Source organism: Dipodomys merriami, unplaced genomic scaffold (genome assembly GCF_024711535.1).
Source record: "Dipodomys merriami isolate MVZ:Mamm:240054 unplaced genomic scaffold, mDipMer1.0.p SCAF_7, whole genome shotgun sequence".
Taxonomy (NCBI): Eukaryota; Metazoa; Chordata; class Mammalia; order Rodentia; family Heteromyidae; genus Dipodomys; species Dipodomys merriami.
Window position 1 is genome coordinate 12,647,263 of NW_027206290.1, and position 20,549 is coordinate 12,667,811.

The 20,549-nt window shown below is 36.1% G+C and overlaps 1 pseudogene; it reads left to right on the plus strand.

Annotated features, from left to right (window-relative positions):
- Positions 1-1,804: 1,804 nt before the first annotated feature.
- LOC138816698 (centromere protein K pseudogene) lies at positions 1,805-2,716 on the plus strand (annotated as a pseudogene).
- The last annotated feature ends 17,833 nt before the right edge of the window (positions 2,717-20,549 follow it).

Here is a 20,549-nt window from a genome sequence, read left to right on the forward strand (position 1 = left end):
CAATATAAGGACAGGCAGGAACACAATTCCAGTTTAATTAACTGGAAAGTTTAATTGTGTTATTACCTTTCTTATTGTCGCCAAGGTCACTCTTCCATACCACATGCAACTCTAAATCTGAGTTCGACTTCTCAGTGATGCAGAAGTGGACATTGACTCATACTTACCAGAACCAGTAGTGAAGATCTTAATAATAGACTTTAGTGCTTCCTATGAGAAGTAGGCCTACCATTTGGTAGGTAAGTAGACTTACATTTTAGGTTAAAGATGGGCACCTCATCCACAAGTTTGCACTGATTCCTCATCCATTCATTGAACAATATTGGCACTCTTTAGGTAGCCATTATTCTAACAACTGTTAAAGATAAAGTTCAAAACCTGAGAGACAAAAATCTATTCCTTAAAAATTTCCATTTTTATTTATTATTTGACCCTCAATGTGCTATTCTGGTTCTTGATGTGATTTCATCTTTTTAGTTCTTGCCTGGCTACAAGTTCATTTTTCTCCTACTTTCACTTGAAACTATTCTTATGCTCCTCAAAAGTCAAATACTAAGTAACTAAAATGAAAAAAAAACCAATTACAGTATCTAAATCACAGATGGTAGTGCCACTTTTGTTTCCAAATGAATCAATGCTCTTTTTTGTATTTTTATTTTTTAATAAGGTTTATATTGTGAAAATACTGTACAGAGGGGTTACAATCACATGAGCAAGGTAATGAGTACATTTCTTATCAAGCATTGTTGCCTCCTCCTTTGTTTCCCCTTACCATCCCTGCCCTCCCAACACCAACACCCCCCACATCCCCCCACAAAAGTTGTAAAGTTCATTTTTCTTATTTATTTATTTATTTATTTTTATTGTGAAAATGCCGTACAGAGGGGTTACATTTACATGAGCAAGGTAATGAGTACATTTCCTATCAAGCATTGTTGCCTCCTCCTTTGTGTTTCCCCTACCATCCCTTCTCTCTCACCTCCATAACTACATTCCTCTGCTCCCTCCCCCACCTAAATTGTAAAGTTCATTTTTTGACATAGTGTCTTGTACATCTCATTGTTGCAATGGGTCAACTTGTATCCCTATTTAAACTATTTGTTTTTTCCTTTCTGCTCCTCAAATTATACCAACATCAAATACAGTGAAAACTGGGGTTATACCGTGGGAGAGGGACATTCAAAGCGACAAAAATATCACATGGTACCTTATAAATACGTTAGAAACAATAGCAAGGGAAAAAAAAAACACTTGTGTCCTTATCTTGCTCTTTTACTTATTAGATTGTCCCTAAATGGCCAACTACATTGCACATTGGAAGGAAATTTTACTTAGAAACTACTCAACTCTAGTAATCAATTCAATGGTTGGTATGATGTTATAGTCACCAGGAAATTTGATTTTTTTTACAAATATCTATTTTCACAAATATTTATTACTTAAATTTATGTTACAGTACTTAAGAGGATCTATTCAATATACTTATACAACAAAAACACAAATAGTATTTATAATTAAAAGTATAATTTAAATGATTATTATTTGAGCTTAGTTTGGTTTTTACATAGAACATTTGTTAGTCAACTCACAAGCCAAAAATCTATGAGTTAAGTTGTTAAAGTGATTCAATATTTGCTACAAAATTTGACATTGTAAAAATTTTTGGTAATTTAATGAGTGAGATCTCTCTTAGGTAAGAAAACTTAATGACAACAAATAAGACTTTCATGTTGAAGAATAAATACCCTTTTCTTGGCCCAGAATGTTCCGCTCGCAGCCATGTGCAGTTTTTCCTTTAAGGCTAAGAAAAATCACCAAGAATATGTCTGTGGTTGAGCAAGATCTAGATCCAGATAGTACTACAGGTACAGAATTTGTTATAGATTCTGAAGAAGAACTTATTAAAGAATGTAAAGAACTCTGGAAAGATATGGAAAATTGTCAGAATAAATGGTCGCTTATTGGAACTGAGACACTCACTAATTCAAATGCACAGCTATCATTACTGATGATGCAAGTGAAATGCTTGACTGCTGAATTCAAGCAATGGCAGAATCAAACACCTGAAGTAATTCTTCTGACTGATGATGTTCTAACTACATTAGGGAAGGAAGAGTTACAAAAATTGAAAACTGATCTTGAAATTATACTACCCACTATTCAGTCAAAGAATAAAAAGTTAAAGGAAGACTTTGCAAGAGAGCAGCAGTGGTTGGATGAACAGCAACAAATAACACTTTTACTACAATCCAAAGTGAACTGGAGAGTCAGATTGAGGTGCATTCTAAATCAAGACTTGAAATGACTAATGAGATGAAAGCTGAAATACTCATTATAAAAGAATTTAAGGAGAAACTCTTGATTGCCCTGGGTGAATTTCTTGAATACTGTTTTCCTCTGCCTGGTGGAAAAACTAAAAGGAAAAAGACAAACGTTGAACCAACTGCACAGCTGATAACATTGAATGAGATAATTGAGATCCTTATAAATAGAATATTTGATGTTCCACATGATCCCTATGTCCAAATTAATGCTTCCTTTTGGCCACCTTATATTGAGCTGCTGCTGTGCAATGGAATTGCCTTGAGACATCCTAAAGATCCAAACCGAATAAGATTAGAAGCCTTTCATCAGTAAAAGGATGGTCTCTTTTCATACTGTAAGGAATCTTGTTATCCAAGGATAAAGGAAACATAGTACTGTTTGAATAAGTCAATAATAGTTCATAGTTAGTAGTTCATATTCCTCTTGCTATTTTATAAACAAGTTCGTACTGTGTAGCCCAGGCTAGTGTCCATCTCCATATCCTTTAGCATCCATCTCTCCAGTGCTGGTTGTGGTGTGTGCTACCACCGAGCCAGGTGGTTGATCTAATTTAAAACTTCAATAACTCAAACTGCCAACTATTCATTTATAAAGTGATTTTTTTTATTGTGAAAATACTGTACAGAGGGGTTACAATTACCTGGACAAGATAATGAGTACCTTTCTTATCAAGCATTGTAGCCTCCTCCTTTGTTTCCCCTTCCCATCCCATCCACCCCCCTTCCCCCCACCCTATTTTCCCCTCCCCCCTCCCCCCACCAAAGTTGTAAAGTTCAGTGATATTTTTTTTTTACTCATTCAGTACTTTTATGTTTTCAACTGCAAGTGAAAAATGCTGTATATTGTTTATCAAGTGTGTACTTAATGTTCTTTGAAAAATTGTAAATTTGTGAAGTTTGCTAATATTTTTCCAGAATTGTTGTATTGGAGACTATTGGCTTATTCCTCCAGGCTGAGATCTGAGGATTCCAGATTGAAGCCAGCTTGGGTAGACAAATTATTGAAATCTTTATCTCCAATCAATTAGCAAAAAGTCAGAACTAAAGGCATGGCTCAAGTAGTGGGGCACCCACTTAATTGAAAAAGCTTGAGGCTCTGAGCCAAGCTCCAGAATATTGTTGCCCCCCCAAAAAATGAAAGGTCACTTAATTTGGAGATTTTTTTTCTTATGGTGCTAGGGAGCAAAACTAGCACCTTGTTAAAGATAGGCAAGCACTCAACTAACCATATCAGGAGATAGTCTTAAAATTGAAATATTCATCCAATTAGAAAGATAATTTTAAAATATTGAGCAAATCTGTTTCATATATATTGTTTCTTTTCTATGTTTGTTAAAAATTAGAATATGGAAAATAGTGGATAAGCAATCTTTTATTCTGCATTAAATACCACTGACAGTATATGTTAATACCCCTCTTGTTTCTGCTAATTATTACCAAGAAAATTGTGTTCAAAACATTTTGCAAGTTTCTATAAATAAATTTGTTTCTAAAAAAAATAAACAGAAAATAGCTCTGTGAAAAATTCCACAAGTCTTAGGATTATAAAACAACATCCATAAAAACATAAACATTTTAAAAACTCAGAATATATTTTTGGGAGTGAACTTAATTATTTCTGTTTTCCCAAAATTAATCTTAAAATAAGCTCAATAAGAGCTGTAAGACATTATAACATATTTATAAACATTTTTCTCAATTTCTTTTGAAAAAATGCATTTGCAAGAATACTCACCAATTTTAATAATAATAAGGAACTCTGCAGCTAGAAGAGTTAAAGAAATTTATGGAGGAAGAGACAAATCAATTGTGGTGTTATATGGAATTGATCTAGAGGAATCTGATTTTCCAAATTAGTTCAGAAATGATCCATGCTTAAAGAAATGATAATGTATGTGCTGGCTATCCATTTTAGAAAAATACAATCTCCATCATAGCACACTCAATATAAATTTCAGATAGACTGAATGTTTATGTTGAACAAAGCAGTAAAAATCCTAAAAGAAAATAAAAGTACACAATTTGCAAAATTGAGGAGGATGAAACCAAGCCTAGAAGCCATAAAACATAAAAAAAAGAACCTGATTATACCTCAAACATTCTAAAATAATTTGTAAGGAAAATACATTATAAGAAAATTTACACAATCTTTTTATTTGTGAAAAATCATTTACTAGAGTCCTCAAACACTACCTTCTCAAGCCTCACTACAAATATCGCTAAGATTCCACACAGCAAAACATAAGATATCCCAATAAAAATGGGAAACTATACGGAGACAGTTCAGAGAAAGATTTGTAAATAATCACCAATCATAGATGCTCAATCTTACTAATTCTCAAATGCAAATTAAAATAACAATGAAAAAATCTTAATTCAAAAATGGAAATGGAGAGAAGTCATCTTGTTTTGATTATTTATTGTGTAGTTTCTGTGAATATTTGTATTAATATTTATATAAATATGTACATTTTTAGTCAGCAAGTTTGCTTATATAATTTATTCAAGAAAGGCTCCAGTGAGTCTATAAAAGACATTAATTCGAACAGTGTTAGCAATAGTAAAAAATAAGAAATAACCTAAATAGCCAGCAATGGGTAACTTGTTTAGTGTTGCATTCATGAAAGGTAATATAATAAAACCATTGGAAAGAATTTAGTCTTTGTATCATAATATTAGAAGATGAGAAATAACTGTACAAACCTAATAAAATTACAGGATGTCAAAATGCGTCCCAGCTGAACTACATCTGTGTCCCTGATCCATCAGATTTTGAGGAAGAAGAAGAAAGGTGTTACTTTAAAGGCACAATGTTTGGAAGTAGTTTATAGCAAATGAGACAGTATAACAGTACAAAAAACGAACACAGTACAGAGTGAAGAGTTTCCTACTCTTAGTAAGGTGAGAAATAAATCTAGGGTATTTAGTATGGTATAAAATATTAGAATCATGAAAAGTAGGGAAAAAGAGACTCCATGTTCTAAAGAAAAGAGAGAGACTTGTTAGGTAGATAAAAGTAAAAAGGACAGTCTTAGTGACAGAAAGAAGGAATTATATTCCTGTTTCAATATATCTCAACTACAAATCCTTTGTTTCTGGTGAGAGAAGGAAAGCCATGAGTCACGGGAGAGGTTGCTTCCAGCAGGGACAGAGAAAACTTCTGTGTTGTGTTGCTGGAGAATCTAAAACTCTCCAATCAAGCAGCTGGAGCAGATGACCTTCCAACTTTTTAATATTTTCATTCCATAGGAAGAAGAGCTCCTTTTTCCTAAATTATTTAATAAATGGTGTGACTGGACACTTCAATACCCTGCGAGAAGGAGGAGGAGGAGGCTGAGAAGGAGAAGGAGAAGAAGGAGAAAGAAAAAAAAGAAGGGGAGGAGGAGGAAAAAGATCCTAAACAGTTTAAACACTGAAGGACTCAATGCTGAATCCTAAGTATTGAAAATAATAGGGAATCTAGGATCTAAGAACACAGTATGTACTATTAATTTCCTTTTAAAATAGTCCCATTATAAAGGCAATCTATCCTGTTTCACAGAAGCATGTTGATAAGCATTCCATTCTTGTGTAGGAGCTCCTAAATAGTGTCCTTCTCTGAATGTTCATCCTCTCACTCACACCACACTATAACTCTTCATTCTTTTTTCACAGAAAATGTATTTAGTGCATAGCTCCTTCACGATCCTTCACTGTACCAGCAAATACCTTTAGTCTGTAGTTAGTATCCTTCAGTGTTCTCTACCAATTCCTTATGAGTCTTCAGATGTCATTTAGGAGTCACATTCTTACTTTCTCATTTTTAACCTCTATTTTGACATCTGCCACCACACATCCTGTAACCCACCCATAGGCTTCATTCCATCAGATTTCCATGAGCTTTCTTCATTTATCCTCCACTGAAATATTGATTTAAATATATGCTCTTCGATCAGCACAGATCCCTCAAAATGCCAGATATCTGCTATCTATACCAGCTATTTCTATACATAAAAGAAATTAAAAACATTTATTCTTGCTAGATCACAAACAATAAGCAACACCACACCTGGAATTGTGTTAATGTTCAAGAAAGCATTCAGAGAAAATAAATAAATGTGTAGAATTTCTTCTTATTAGGACATTAACTGAATGGACTTGTTCAATTCGATTTTTAAGCACTCTGCTTCTACATAGCATTATATTTTTTAAAAGTGTTTTTTTTATCATTTTTTCCTTGGTGTCTGTAATCTATTGACAAGTACTATTATAATCATTTTAAAGGTAAATAAATGCAAGAAAAGAAAAATGATGCTGTAACACAGCTCTAATCTCTGGATATATTAATGAAAAACAAAGAATAAACTTACATTTTAACTTCCTTTTAATTTAAGCTTTCTCAAGAGCATCAACACAGATTTAGCAGCATCAAATCCTATTGTAGCAGACAGATTCTTGTCAATCTTTTGGTGTAAGTTTCATCAAAGATTTCAATTTCCAGCAAAGTGTTGTGGTGCATAGCTATAGTCATGACACAGACTGGAGGCAGTGACATCAAGATGTCAAGTTATAAGCAAGTTTAAGGCCACCCTGGGCTATATAGCGAGACCCTGTCCAATGGGTGGATTTTTAAAAAAAATTTGAGGCATCATTCCAACACATTTGTGTTACAGAACTTATCAAAGTTAACATATGTCTAGTTAAAGCAATATTGTGACAGTAAAATTAGAGGCCTGATATATTCACTACTATCAATATAAAATGTTTTCATAAAGAGTGATATCTGACAAAATCACTTAATATAGTCTTTTTTTTTTTTTTTTTTTTTGTCGGTCATGAGGCTTGAACTCTGGGCCTGAGTGCTGTCCCTCAGCTCTTCAGCTCAAGGCGAGCGCTCTACCACTTGAGCCACAGTGCCACTTCCGGCTTTTTGGTGGTTTATTGGAGATAAGAGTTTCACGGGCTTTCCTGCCCTGGCTTTGAATCGCAATCCTCAGAACTCAGCCTCCTGAGTAGCTAGGCTTACAGGCATGAACCACCGCAGTACAGCACTTAATATAGTCTTTGACTTACAGGAATTAAGGTCAGATAAGATGCTGTTAGGAGAAATGGACACAAGTTTTTTTTTCTTTCTTTCTTGCTATTGTTTGTAACGTATTTTAAGGTTATTTTTGTTGTTGTTGCTTCGTATGTCCCTCCCCCACGGTATGACTCCTGTGTTCACTGTATTTGATATTGGTATAATTTGTGGAGGGGAAGGGAAAAAACAAATAGATTAAATAGGGATACAGGTGGACCCATTGCAACAATGAGATGTACAAGACTATGTAGAAAAATGAACTTTACAACTTTGGCCGGGACGGGGGTGGGGGGATTGGGGGAAGGGGGAGTGTGAGGGGCTGGGGGAGGGGCTGGGGACGATGAAGACTACAGCAGGGAGTGTAGTCGTGGAGATGGGAGGGCAGGGATGGTAGAGAAAAAACAAAGGAGGAGGCAGCAATGCTTGTTAAGAAATGTACTCATTACCTTGCTCATGTAACTGTAATCCCTCTGTATGGTATTTTCACAATAAAAACCTTACTTAAAAAAATAAAATCTGAGTAGGATAGAAAATTGGGACATGCTTTAAAGGATACATTATGTGGATGTTAGTTGACTATTTGAGTAAGTAAAGTATCGTCAACTTAATAACTTCTGTAATGAGTCAATCATAAAGGTTCTGGAGCCAACGCACGATCTCCTTGATGTGCAGAAGTTAGATCTAAAATGCACAGGGATATTACAAATTACACAGAATTCTAAATACTCACCAACAGTGAGACCAAAAGAGGACAGTCAGAAGAGAATCACAAAGGTGCAATACCTAAGCACCTCTTCCTATGTATATAAAATAACATACATACTGAAATGAATTCCAAAGATATAAAAACAAAGAATTTTTTTCTTAATTTGTTTTTTCTATTTCTGATGACTCTGTGTTCTTTACCTTATAGATGGTGCACTCATGTGCACATCTGTGGAAGGGTTGGGGAAGGACACAGAATCAGAGGAAAAATGGTGAAAAAGTGCAGCAATGGAATACACTGGACATTGATGAACGTGAACTATGCCACTAAGAGTGTAGATGGGAGGGAGGGAATGGGAGAGAATGAGGGAACAGATGATCCTATGCAAAAGGAAATGTATTTATTACTTGATGTATGTAAAGGTAACACCACTGTATATCATCTCTAAAACACCAATAAAGAAAAATAGGAAAAAATAAAGGGAAGGGCAGGGTGGGGATTCAATGATATTTTTGTTAATGACGTTTATTTGTTGTAGTTGAACATTATTATTGAATAAAATGGTCTGAATAAAATAAAGATTCTGGAGCTGGATAGAGCATTGGGGAAATCTTGGAAAGGTAAAATGGGTGGAATTGAAGGTAATTTACTGGAAAGTTGAATAAAAACAAATGACATGGTTTTAAAGAAGTTGTCAGTATAAGGCATATTATTGTCTATGTGAAAGAAAATTTAGAATCACTCTGGTCATTCAGATATTGAATAAGTTTCCTAGTATTGTCATTTCAAGAAAGCAGTTAGATAAACCTCTACAGAATCTAATATTTTATATATAGTATGTATCTACTGGCACTTTTATCATTTGTGGGCGTTAAGAGCAGATGAAAGTTGAAAAGTTGGTGAATTATTGCACACTTCAAATATTGAAAATGATTGTAAGCAAAGCAATTTCCTTTTCACCATTAGTTTTGTTGCATTACTACCATTTGTTTCACTTCAACAATAAATAAAATTTTTCTGAATCCTATTTTCTTATTTATTCATTTTCAGTTATTCTATGGTTTTCTATCAGTGAATTTGCATCTGTTACATCCAACGCAATGAGTAGATGAGAAACAGCAGTAAAAGTATCAAAACATTACAATATACTGCAACCCAACAACTTAGACCTTGTGAGGAGTGATTGTCTATGGACAGAACATCTCTTGAGCAGAATGTAGGGAGAAATGAAAATGGATTATAGCAATGTATCCATATACATGACAACTAGTAAAGGAAAGCTAATAAATGGAAATGAAGTGTGATTTTCATTAGAGCCGGTAAGATACTTGCCAATTTTTATCAGAGATAATCCTTATTTGAATTTCCCTGATAATTAGGTATATGCATATGCATCCCCATTAAACTCCAGCAAGTAGTTAATGGTAGGCTAAGATATATAGAGACTTAAACATCTTGCATCTTTGATCAATCCAATAGGAAGGAACAAAAGGAACAATGTGAGCACAAACACTGGGGATTGTGCAACATGTCCAAGATGAGCAGGACAGCATACACAGAGCAGGTAGCATTTGTGGGATGAGTAGGTCTAATTTTTCTGTAAGAAAGCCAGTAAGATCTGGAAATCTTGTTTACACTCGGTGCAAGCCAGTTCTAGTGAAATTAGGCATGTCAACAGAAATCCCATCTTCTACTTCTAAAGTAACACTACAACACTGAGTGAAGCACCTAATTGGTTTTCTGTACTATTTATCTCATAGGGTTTCAACACCGTGTGCTTTTTGTTTAACCCCAGAAGTGATGTTTTATCAAATTATTCCTATATTTACTACTCAGCCAGGGCAGAGTTCCACATTACACACAAAGTTTGATTGCTAGTAATGAAATTACAAAAAAGAAAACTGAGACAAGAATGTCTTAATTCATCAAACTGTTTTGATGTTAAAGCCAATAGAAAAAAAAGCATTAATTGCAACCCACATATAGGAGTGCTAAGGTGGGAAGCATTGAGACAAGTCATTCTAAATGGATTAGCTTATCAATCGATACACTTATCAGTTAATTTTGAATATATTCTGTTAAGATATTTATTGTAAAATTATATGATTATTCATTGTTTATCCAAGGAAGAACACTTCATTGAATGGAACAAATATTTCTGATTCCACAATTCTTACATTTGAGAGGAGAGAGAAGAAAAACAAAGAAATAGGCTGGGAAGGTGGCTCAGTGGTAGAGCGCTTGCCTTGCATGCATGAGCCCCTGGGTTCAATTCCTCAGCACCACATGAGCAGAAAAAGCTGGAAATGGTGCTGTGGCTCAAGTGGTAGAGTGCTAGCCTTGAGCTCAAGAGCTGAGGGACAGCACCCAGGCCCACAACCGACAAAGAAAGAATGAAAGAAAGAGAGAGAAAGAGAGAGAGACAGAGACAGAGACAGAGACAGACAGAGACAGAGACAGAGAAAGAAAGAAAGAAAGAAAGAAAGAAAGAAAGAAAGAAAGAAAGAAAGAAAGAAAGAAAGAAAGAAAGAAAGAAAGAGAGAGAAAGAAATAGTTTTTTTTTCTTGCTATTGTTCCTAACGTATTTATAATGTACCACGTGATTGTTTTTGTTTCTTTGTATGTTCCTCCCCCATGGTATAACCCCTGTTTTCACTGTATTTGATGTTGGTGCCCTGTATCTTGTATATACACATCTCTAGGTTGGGAAAGGGAAGGGAAAAAACAAAATGCTTAAATAGGGATACAGGTTGATCCATTGTAACAATGAGATGTACAAGACACTATGTTGAAAAGGAACTTTACAATTTAAGGGAGGGGGTGTGTAGTTGTGGAGATGGGAGGGAAGGGATGGTAAGGGAAAAACAAAGGAGGAGGCAACAATGCTTGATAGGAAATGTACTCATTACCTTGCTAATGTAACTGTAACCCCTCTGTAAAGTACTTTTACCATAAAAAAGTATTTAAAAAAACCAACAACAATGTGTAAGTTATTTCATGTTCTCATAGATAATAAGTGTTTAAGAGTGTTTAAGAGGACCAGAGCTAAGCACTGGTGGCTTAAGTCTGTAATCCTACAGGCTGAGGGTAGCTGAGATCTGAGCATGGCAGTTTAAAGCCAGTCTGGACAGCACTCAGGGGGATTCTCATGTCCAATAACCTACTCCAAAAAAGCCGAAAGTGAGAGAACTCTAGTCTTGAGCAAAAGTAGCTCAGAGATGATGCCCAGACCCTGAGTTCAAGTCCCAGGACTCTCTCACACACACACACGCACGCACACACACACACACACACACACACACACACACACACACACACACACACACACACACAGAGGCAGGAGGATGCATTGGGGTGGGGGGAAACTAGAGCACTGGAAAGTAGGAGTACCAGGGTTTGAAAGAGGATGTTTGAATTCCATGTAAATATTGATGTGAGGTTAGCATTGAGAATTTTTTTTCCTGGTGCTGGAACTTGAACTCGAGGCCTGGGGGTGTCCCTGAGCCTCTTAATTCTCAAGACTAGTGCTCTACCACTTGAGAGCAGCTTTATCTGAGTAGTTTATTGGAGATAAGAGTCTCAGGGACTTTTCTTCCCCAGGCCTGGCTTTGAACTGTGATCCTCAGATCTCAGCCTCCTGAGTAGCTAGGATGACAGGCTTGAGGGCTGAAGATTGTCTTTGGATAAGGTAGGTTTGGTGGTCCTCACTTGTAATACTAGCTATGCTGGAGGGCAGAGGTAGCAGCTTTGTCATCTATGACCAGCCCCAGGGCTAAATTTAAGACTCTATTTAAAAATAAAATAATTAAGTAAAATTTATAATTTAAAATGACTAGCTACATCTTTCAAGTAGTAGAGTATGTCTGTTAAACAGAACTTTTTTTAAAGTTAGATAATATCTATGCATGGAAAGACATAATCCTTATGTAAGCTGAGGATGCAGCTGAAGAAAAAAATAAGGTGAAACATGCGTTCGTCATATGCAAGCAAAGGAAGAAAGTGTCCTGAAGTAGAGTGAGGATGTGAGGAATATTAACACATGAAACTAGAATTTTGTCTTTTAGCCTCATGGAAATGGAAAGCATTGCAGGAATATCAAATAGATAGATGAGATGATCCATCTTAAGTACTAATGCCATTACATTGACTGCATATTTAAAATCAAATGTCAAGCAATAGTGAAGTTAATTAGAAGTGTTTGGTAGTATACATACAGAGATTAAAAACAAAGAAAAGTCATATTATTTATTATTTTTTATCCTGAGAAATTATGGAGTTACCAATTAAGATGCAGAAGGTTATATGTGATGTAAGTTGGTGTTTATTTCAAGGCATATTGATTTTCATATGTCCTTTGGACATTCAAGTGGATAATTATGTGGACAGTATTACAAATGTGATATTTGGTATAATGACCTGGATGAGATATAAATTTGTGAGTTTTTCCATATTGATTATATTTAAAATCATGTTTGGATTATATTTAAAATCATCAAAGACATAAATGGAGATAATTATAAAGAAAAAAATTAGAAAAGGCTCTGGGGTCATCCAACAGTAACAGGTTTCAGAGAAGAAGAGACCCCAGTTAGCAAGACTGAGAAAGACAAAACATTGATGAAGAATGGAAATCAAGTACTTGAAGGAAGTACAACAAGAAAGATGTATCAAGGAAGAGAATGTGCTGCCAAGAGTGGCCAATGCAGGCAAGAGTGGCCATTGGACTCACTAATGTGGGGAAAAACAAGAGGCTGACATTTTTGATGGGGTAATAGAAGTAAAAACGTGAGGAGTTTCGAAAGAAAATGGGAAACAATAGTATATTTCTTAGAAATTCAGTTAGTGTTGTACACTGATTTCAATGATATAGGACAAAGAAATACCAACATAGGAAGAAGAGAAAGAATTGCTAGAGTGTGTTGTTCAAAGAACAACTGGAATACTGTTCTTATACAAGTAAGAGAATCTATGTAAAAAGAGGATCTGGCTTCAAACAGAGAAAAAAATTCAATTCATTATGTATTTTCTTTTCTTTTTATTAAAAGATATTTTATTGTGAACATACTGTACAGAGGGGTTTCAGTTACATGAGCAAGGTAATGAGTACATTTCTAATCAAGCATTATTGCCTCCTCCTTTGTTTTTCCCCTACCATCCCTTCCCTCCCATTTCCACAACTACACCACCCCCCCACCCCTCACTGTTCCCCCTCTGCCCCGGCTTCCTAAATTGTAAAGTTTTTTGTTCCACAGTGTCTTGTACATCTCATTGTTACAAAGGGTCAACCTGTATCCCTGTTTAAACATTTTGTTTTTTCCCTTCCCCTCCCCAAATTATACCAACATCAAATACAGTGAAAACAGGGATTATACCGTGGGGGAAGAACATACAAAGCAACAAAAAAAAATCACATGGTACCTTATAAATATGTTAGAAACAATAGCAAGAGAGAAAAAACCACTTGTGTCCTTGTCTTGGGGGTACATTTCATTTAACATCATCTTATCTTATCATATATACATAGCTTTTGAGCTTTTCTGCTTGTCCCAGACATATACTAGTTATTACAAATAAGGGAAACCATAGGACCTATATTCCTTTGGGCCTGGCTTACTTCACTTAATATAATTTTTTCCATTTCCTAACAAATGGGGTGATGTCATTCTTTCTGATGGAGGCAGAATTCCATTGTGTGTGTGTGTGTGTGTGTGTGTGTGTGTGTGTGTGTGTGTGTGTGTGTGTGTATGTGTGTGTGTATGTCACATTTTCTTGATCCATTCATCTACTGAGGGGCATCTGGATTGGTTCCATATCTTAGTTGTGGTAAATAATGCTGAAATAAATAAGAGTTATGCTTGTAGCTTTAGTATGTTCTTATTTGTGGTCATTTGGGTAAATGCCTAAAAGTGGGATTGCTGGGTAATAAGGGAGCTCTATGAGGAGTCTTTTGAGGAACCTCCATACTACTTTCCAAAGTGGTTGAACAAGTTTACACTCCCACCAACAATGCAGTAAGGTCCCCTTCTGTCCACATCCCCTCCAGCACCTGTTGTTATTAGCGTTCTTGATTATAGCCATTCTAACTGGGGTGAGGTGGTATCTCAATGTTGTTTTGATTTGCATTTCTTTTATGGCTAGGGAGGTTGAGCATTTCTTCATGTGTCTATTGACCATTCTTATTTTCTCTTCAGAGAAGTTTCTTGTTAAGTCTTTAACCCACTTATTTATTGGACAGTTGTTTCTTTGAGGATTTGTTATTTGGGGGATTTAATTTGTTGAATTCTAAGTATATTTTAGATATGAGACCCTTATCCATTGTATAGTTAGTGAAGATCTTCTCCCAATCCATGGGGTATTGCTATTGCTAGTTATGTCCTTTGTCATTCAGAAGTTCTGCAGCTTCATGCAATCCTATTTGTCCAACCTTTCTTTGATTTGTTGTGTTTCTGGGCCTCTATTAAGAAAATTTTGGCCTGTACCAAGGAGACCTACGGTTTCTCATATTCCATCCTGTATTTTTTTTCAGTGTGTCTGCTTTGACTTCAAGGTCTTTGATCCATTTGGAGTTGATTCTGGTGCAGGGTGATATTTTTGGAAACAGCTTTAGTTTTCTACAGGTGAATAACCAATTTTGCCAGCACCATTTACTGAAGAGGCTGTCTCTTCCATTCTATTTTTTAGCTCCCTTATCAAAGATTAGATGGCTATAGGTCTCTGGGTTCATTTCTGGTTTTCAATTCTATTCCATTTTTCCTGAGATCTCATCTTGTGCCAGTACCAAGCTATTTTGAATACTATGGCATTGATATTGAATACTATGGTATTGATATTCCTCCAGCACTGTTTTTTCTGTTAAGGATCATTTTTGCTATTTGGGGTCTTTTATTGTTCCATATTAATTTTTAATTACCTCTTCTATTTCCTTGAATAATGAGGTTGGAATATATAGGTATCACCTTGCATTTGTTAAAAGCTTTGAGAAGTATTGTCATTTTCATAATGTTGACCCTTCCAATCCAGGAGCATGGGAGGTTTTGCCACATTCTAAGTTCCGCTTTGATTTCCTTTTCCAGGTTTTTAAAATTTTCATCATAGAGGTCCTTCACTTCTTTAGTTAAGTTAATTCCTGGTTATTTTATTTTTTGTGAGGCTATTAGAAAAGCAGTTGCTTTCCTGATTTCAGCCACGGTGTTCTCATTGTTGGCATACTGGAAAGCCATTTATTTTTGAGGGTTAATTTTATACTGCTACTTTGCCAAAGTTTCAAATCAGCTCAAGTAATTTGGGAGTGGAGTTCGTGGGATTTTTTTAAATACAAGATCATGTCATCTGCAAAAAGGGAGATTTTACTTCATCTCTCCCTATTTGGATCACCTTTATGTTTGCATCTTGTTTTATTGCTATAGCTAGGTAGGCATTCTAATACTAACTGAAGAAAAGTAGAGACAGGGGACATCCTTGTCCCATTCCTGAGTGTAGAGGAAATGGCTTTAGTATAATGCTGGCTGTAGGTTTGTCATATGCAGCCTTTACTGTATTGAGGAATGTTTCATGGATTCATAATTTTTCCAGAGTCTTCCTTATAAAGGGGTATTGGATCTTGTCAAATGCTTTTCCTGCATATATTGTGATAACCATGTGGTTCCTATCCTTGCTCTTGTTGATGTGATGAATTATAATAATTGATTTGCATATATTGAACCAGCTTTCCATCCCTGCAATGAATCCTGTTTGATCGTGGTGTATGATTTTTTGGATGAATTGTTGAAGTCAATTGGCCAAAATTTTGTTGAGGAGTTTTGCATCGATGTTCATCAAAGAAATGGGTCTATAGTTCTCTTTCTTTGATGAGTCCCTGCCTGGTTTTGGGATGAGGGTTATGATGGCTTCATAGAAAGAGTTCGGTAGTGAACTTTCTCTTTCAATTTCATTGAAGAATTGGAGAAGTATTGGTGTGAATTCTTCTTTGAAGGCCTTGTAAAATTCTGTTGTAAATCGTTCTGGTCCTTGACTTTTCTTAGATGGGAGGTCTCTTATTGCTGTTTGCATTTTGATGCTTGATATGGGTCTGTTAAGTTCGTTTAATTCATCTTGGTTTAGTTTTGGCATATCGGTATTTGCTAGAAAATTGTCAATTTCTTCCAGATTCTCAAACTTATTAGCATAAAGATTTGAGAAGTATTCCCTTATAATTGTATTGATCTTGGTTGTTCCTGTGGTGATGTTTCCATTCTCATCTCTGAGTTTGTTTATGTGGGTGTGTTCTCTTTTTTTCTGATAAGATTTGCTAAGGGTATGTCAATTTTTTTAATTTTTTTGAAGAATTAACTCTTTGTTTTGTTGATTCTTTCTGTGTTTTTTTGGATTGTAATTCGTTTAATTCTGATTTAATTTTAATTATTTATTTCCATCTACTGGATTGGGGTTTATCTTGCTGCTCTTTTTCAAGGAGGTTCAGATGTCTCATTAAATTGTTGCTTTCAGGTCTCTCCAATTTGTTGATGTAGGAATTCAGCACTACAAAGTTGCCTCTGATTACTGCCTTTGCTGTGTCCCAGAGGAGCTGGTAGTTTGTGTGTTCATTTTTGTTAAATATCATGAACATTTGAATTTCCTTTCTCATCTCTTCCATGACTCACTGGTGATTTAGCAGTGTGTTGTTCAGCCTCCATGTGTTAAGGACTTTTTTTGGTGGCTTTTGGTGTTGAGTTCTAATTTCATTCCCTTGTGGTCTGAGAGAATGCAGGGCATAATTTCAATGTTTCTGAATTTTGATAACTTTGCTTTGTGACCTAAAATGTGGTCTACGTTGGAAAATGTTCCATGTGCTGCTGAGAAAAATGTGTATTCTGATGCTGCTGGGTGAAATATTCGATAGAAGTCTGGTAAATCTAGTTGATCGATGCAGTTGTTTATATCTGTCGTTTCTCTGTTGAGTTTTTGCAGCATTGATCTATCTAGTGGGGATAGTGGTGCGTTAAAGTCCCCAACAATTAATGTATTTGGATCTATGTGAGATTTGAGGGAAAGTAGTGTTTCTTGGATAAATTTGGTTGCTCTGTTGTTTGGTGAATAGATATCTAGAATTGTAATATCCTTCTGAAGGAGAGATCCCTTATTTAGTATGTAGCAACCTTCTTTATTTCTTTTCACTAATTTTAATTTCAAGCCTATTTTATCTCATATTAGAATTGCAACTCCTGCCTGTTTATGGGGGCCATTTGTTTGGTAGATTTTATTCCAGCCTTTCACTTTGAAAATATGTTTGTTTTTATGGGCAATGTGTGACTCTTGAAGGCAGCAGATAGCAGGATCTTGCTTTTAAATCCAACTAAACAGTCTACATTGCTTAATTTTAGAGTTTAGTCCATTAATGTTGAGAGTTAGGACTGAGAGGTGTTTGGTAGTTCCTGCCATGTTATCTTCTTGGGGGCTGTGATAACAGGGTTCTTCCTATGGTTCTTGGATTCTCAGTTTGGGTGCGGTTTCTTGGCCTTTATTGTAGTTTTGTTGGTTTTCTATGTGTAGGACATCTTTAAGTATCTTTTGTAGGGCTGGTTTGGTGGAGATACATTGTTTTGGGTTTTTTTTGGGGGGGGTCCAGTCGTGGGGCCTGAACTCTGGGCCTGGGTGCTATCCCTCAGCTCTTCAGCTCAAGGCTAGCGCTCTACCACTTGAGCCACAGTGCCACTTCTGGCTTTTTTCTTTATTGCTTATGTGGTGCTGAGGAATTGAAGCCAGGGCCTGATGCATGCAAGGCAAGCGCTCTACACTGAGCCACCTTCACAGCCCCTGTTTCAGTATTTCTTTGCTATGGAAGGTTTTTATTTGACCTTCGGTTATGAAGGAGAGTTTAGCTGGGTACAGTATTCTTGGTTGATAATTGTTTGTCTTTAGGGCATGGCATACATCATTCCAGGCTTTAATTGTCTCCCCTGAGAAATCTGAGGTGATTCTAATTGGTTTCCCTTTAAAAGTGATTGATCTTTACTCTTGACAGCTTTGAGGATCCTTTCCTTGGTCTGAATTGATCCTGTGCAGATTATAATGTGACAGTGGGATGTCCTGTTCTGGTCTGGTCTATTTGAGGCTCTAAAAGCTTCTTGTATCTGAATAGGTCTATCTTTTTGCAAATTTGGGAAGTTCTCTCTAGGATCCTGTTAAATAAGTTTCCTAGACCATTAACTTCTGTCTGTAGGTGCTCCTCTACAACCATTATCCTCAGATTAGGTCTTCTAATAATATCTTCCAGATGTTGAATAGATCTATCATATTTCTTGGATTTGTCTTGGATAGTTGTGTGTTCTTTCTCTATAAGATGTAGGCTCTCTTCAATCCCAGAGATTTGATCTTCTGCGTGGTCTAAACTACTGTCAAGACTTTTCACTTCTTTTCTTTTTTAATTTCCTTTCCTTCTAATTGTTCATCTTGATGGCTTCTAATTCTTTGTTGGAGCCTTGTTGTAGATCTTGTATGAACGTCTTTACTTCCTTAATTTGGTGTTCAGTGTTTATTCTCAAATCACTTTGTTGATTGGGTATGGTTTCCTTGGACTTCCTTTCATTCTGACGAGCTCCATTCAGCATACCCTTTGTGGTCTCCCTGGATTCTTTCAGCTGTCTGTTTATGGATTCCATGAAGCCTCTATTGATCTTTGTCTATTCTCTTCCTGCTCATGCAATTCCTGTATTACTGTTTGTTTAGCTTCCTCATGCTCACCAGATTCCTGTATTTCTCCTTGATTCAGCTTGCACACACAATTCCTGTATTTGTCTTTGACAATTAGCCTGCTCAAGCAATTCCTGTGTTAATCTTTGATTAACTTCCTCATGCTCAGGAGATTCCTGTATTAATTTTTGTTTGGCCTCATCATGCTGTAATGTTCCTGTATTAATCTTTGGTTATCCTTGTCTTGCTCTCTATTATGTGCATACTGATTTCTTTACAAGTTTTCAATCTTTTCATTCACCATGTTTACCAGTAGTGTTTGTAGAGCTTTTTGGGAACTCTCCTTTGGGTTATTCATTAACTGTTCTGTCACCTGATTGTCATGAGTGGGAGTTGAGATACCTGGGCTTGCCATTTTTCTTGTGTTTCTCCAGCTTGTTCTGCCCATTTGGTATGAAAGTAAGTCCATTTTTGTGCTAGAACACTATTTTAGGCAAGCATCAACCAGAGTCCTGTAGTTGCACAGTCAAAATGGCTGCAGATACAATCTAGTTCAACAGACATAATCTATTCAATATCAAAGAACTATGGATTAATGGATTAAGAACATTTTTTTTAAATTTTTTTATTGTAAAGATTCTATACAGAGGGTTACAGTTACATGAGTGGGGTAATGAGTACACTTCCTCTTGAACATTGTTACCCCCTCCATTGTTTTCTCCCTACCATCCCCTCCCTCCCTCCCTTCCCCAAGGTTCTTTTTTTTTTTTTTTTTTTTTTGATTGTGATTAAGTGATTACTTAATTTCCGGAAATTCACAGTATTGTGGAATAATGATGCTCATTTAAAGTCACACGTTCATTCTAACTTTCCTGGAGCAAATTGTCTATCACAGTCTGTAATATATAACGGTGTTCATATGTTATATACCACACACGTGATCAGCAGCATGGGGATATTTAGTAGTGGTTCAACCAGATGAGTGGGAGTTCTTTGTTTCTTAAGTCCTGTTAGTTTTGTCATATCACCTAACATTTTGGATTTATCATCCGCTTATCAGGGAGACCATGTACTGTTTGTCTCTTCGTTCTTGGCTTACCTCGCTCAACATGATTCCTTCTAGCTCCATCCATTTCCCTGCAAATGCCATTATTTTGTCATTTCTAATGGCTGCATAATATTCCATTGTGTATAGATACCACAATTTTTGGATCCATTCATCTGTGGTGGGGCATCTAGGTTGTTTCCATATCCTAGCTATTGTGAACAGTGCTGCAATAAACATGGAGGTGCACGTGTCCTTGTATATTGGTTCCTGTTGTTCAGGGTAGATGCCTAGAAGTGGTATGACTGGGTCGTAAGGGAGGTCAATCTTTAGCTTTCTAAGGACCCTCCAGACTGCTTTCCAAAGTGGTTGTATGAGTGTACATTCCCACCAGCAGTGTAATAGCGTTCCTCGTTCTCCACATCCCCTCCAGCATTTGTCGTTGGCTGATTTGTGGATGTGGGACATTCTGACTGGGGTAAGGTGGTATCTCAGGGTTGTCTTTATTTGCATTTCCTTCACCACCAGGGATGATGAACATTTCCTCATGTGTTTCTTTGCCATTTTTATTTCTTCATTTGAGAAGTCCCTCTTTAGTTCCCTTGCCCATTTAGTAATTGGTTTGTTAGGTTTGGGAGGGATTAGTTTCTTGAGTTCCCTGTATATACAGGATGTTAACCCCTTGTCTGATATATTGCTGGTAAATATTTTTTCCCAATTAGTTGGTTGTCTTTCTAGCTTGGTTGC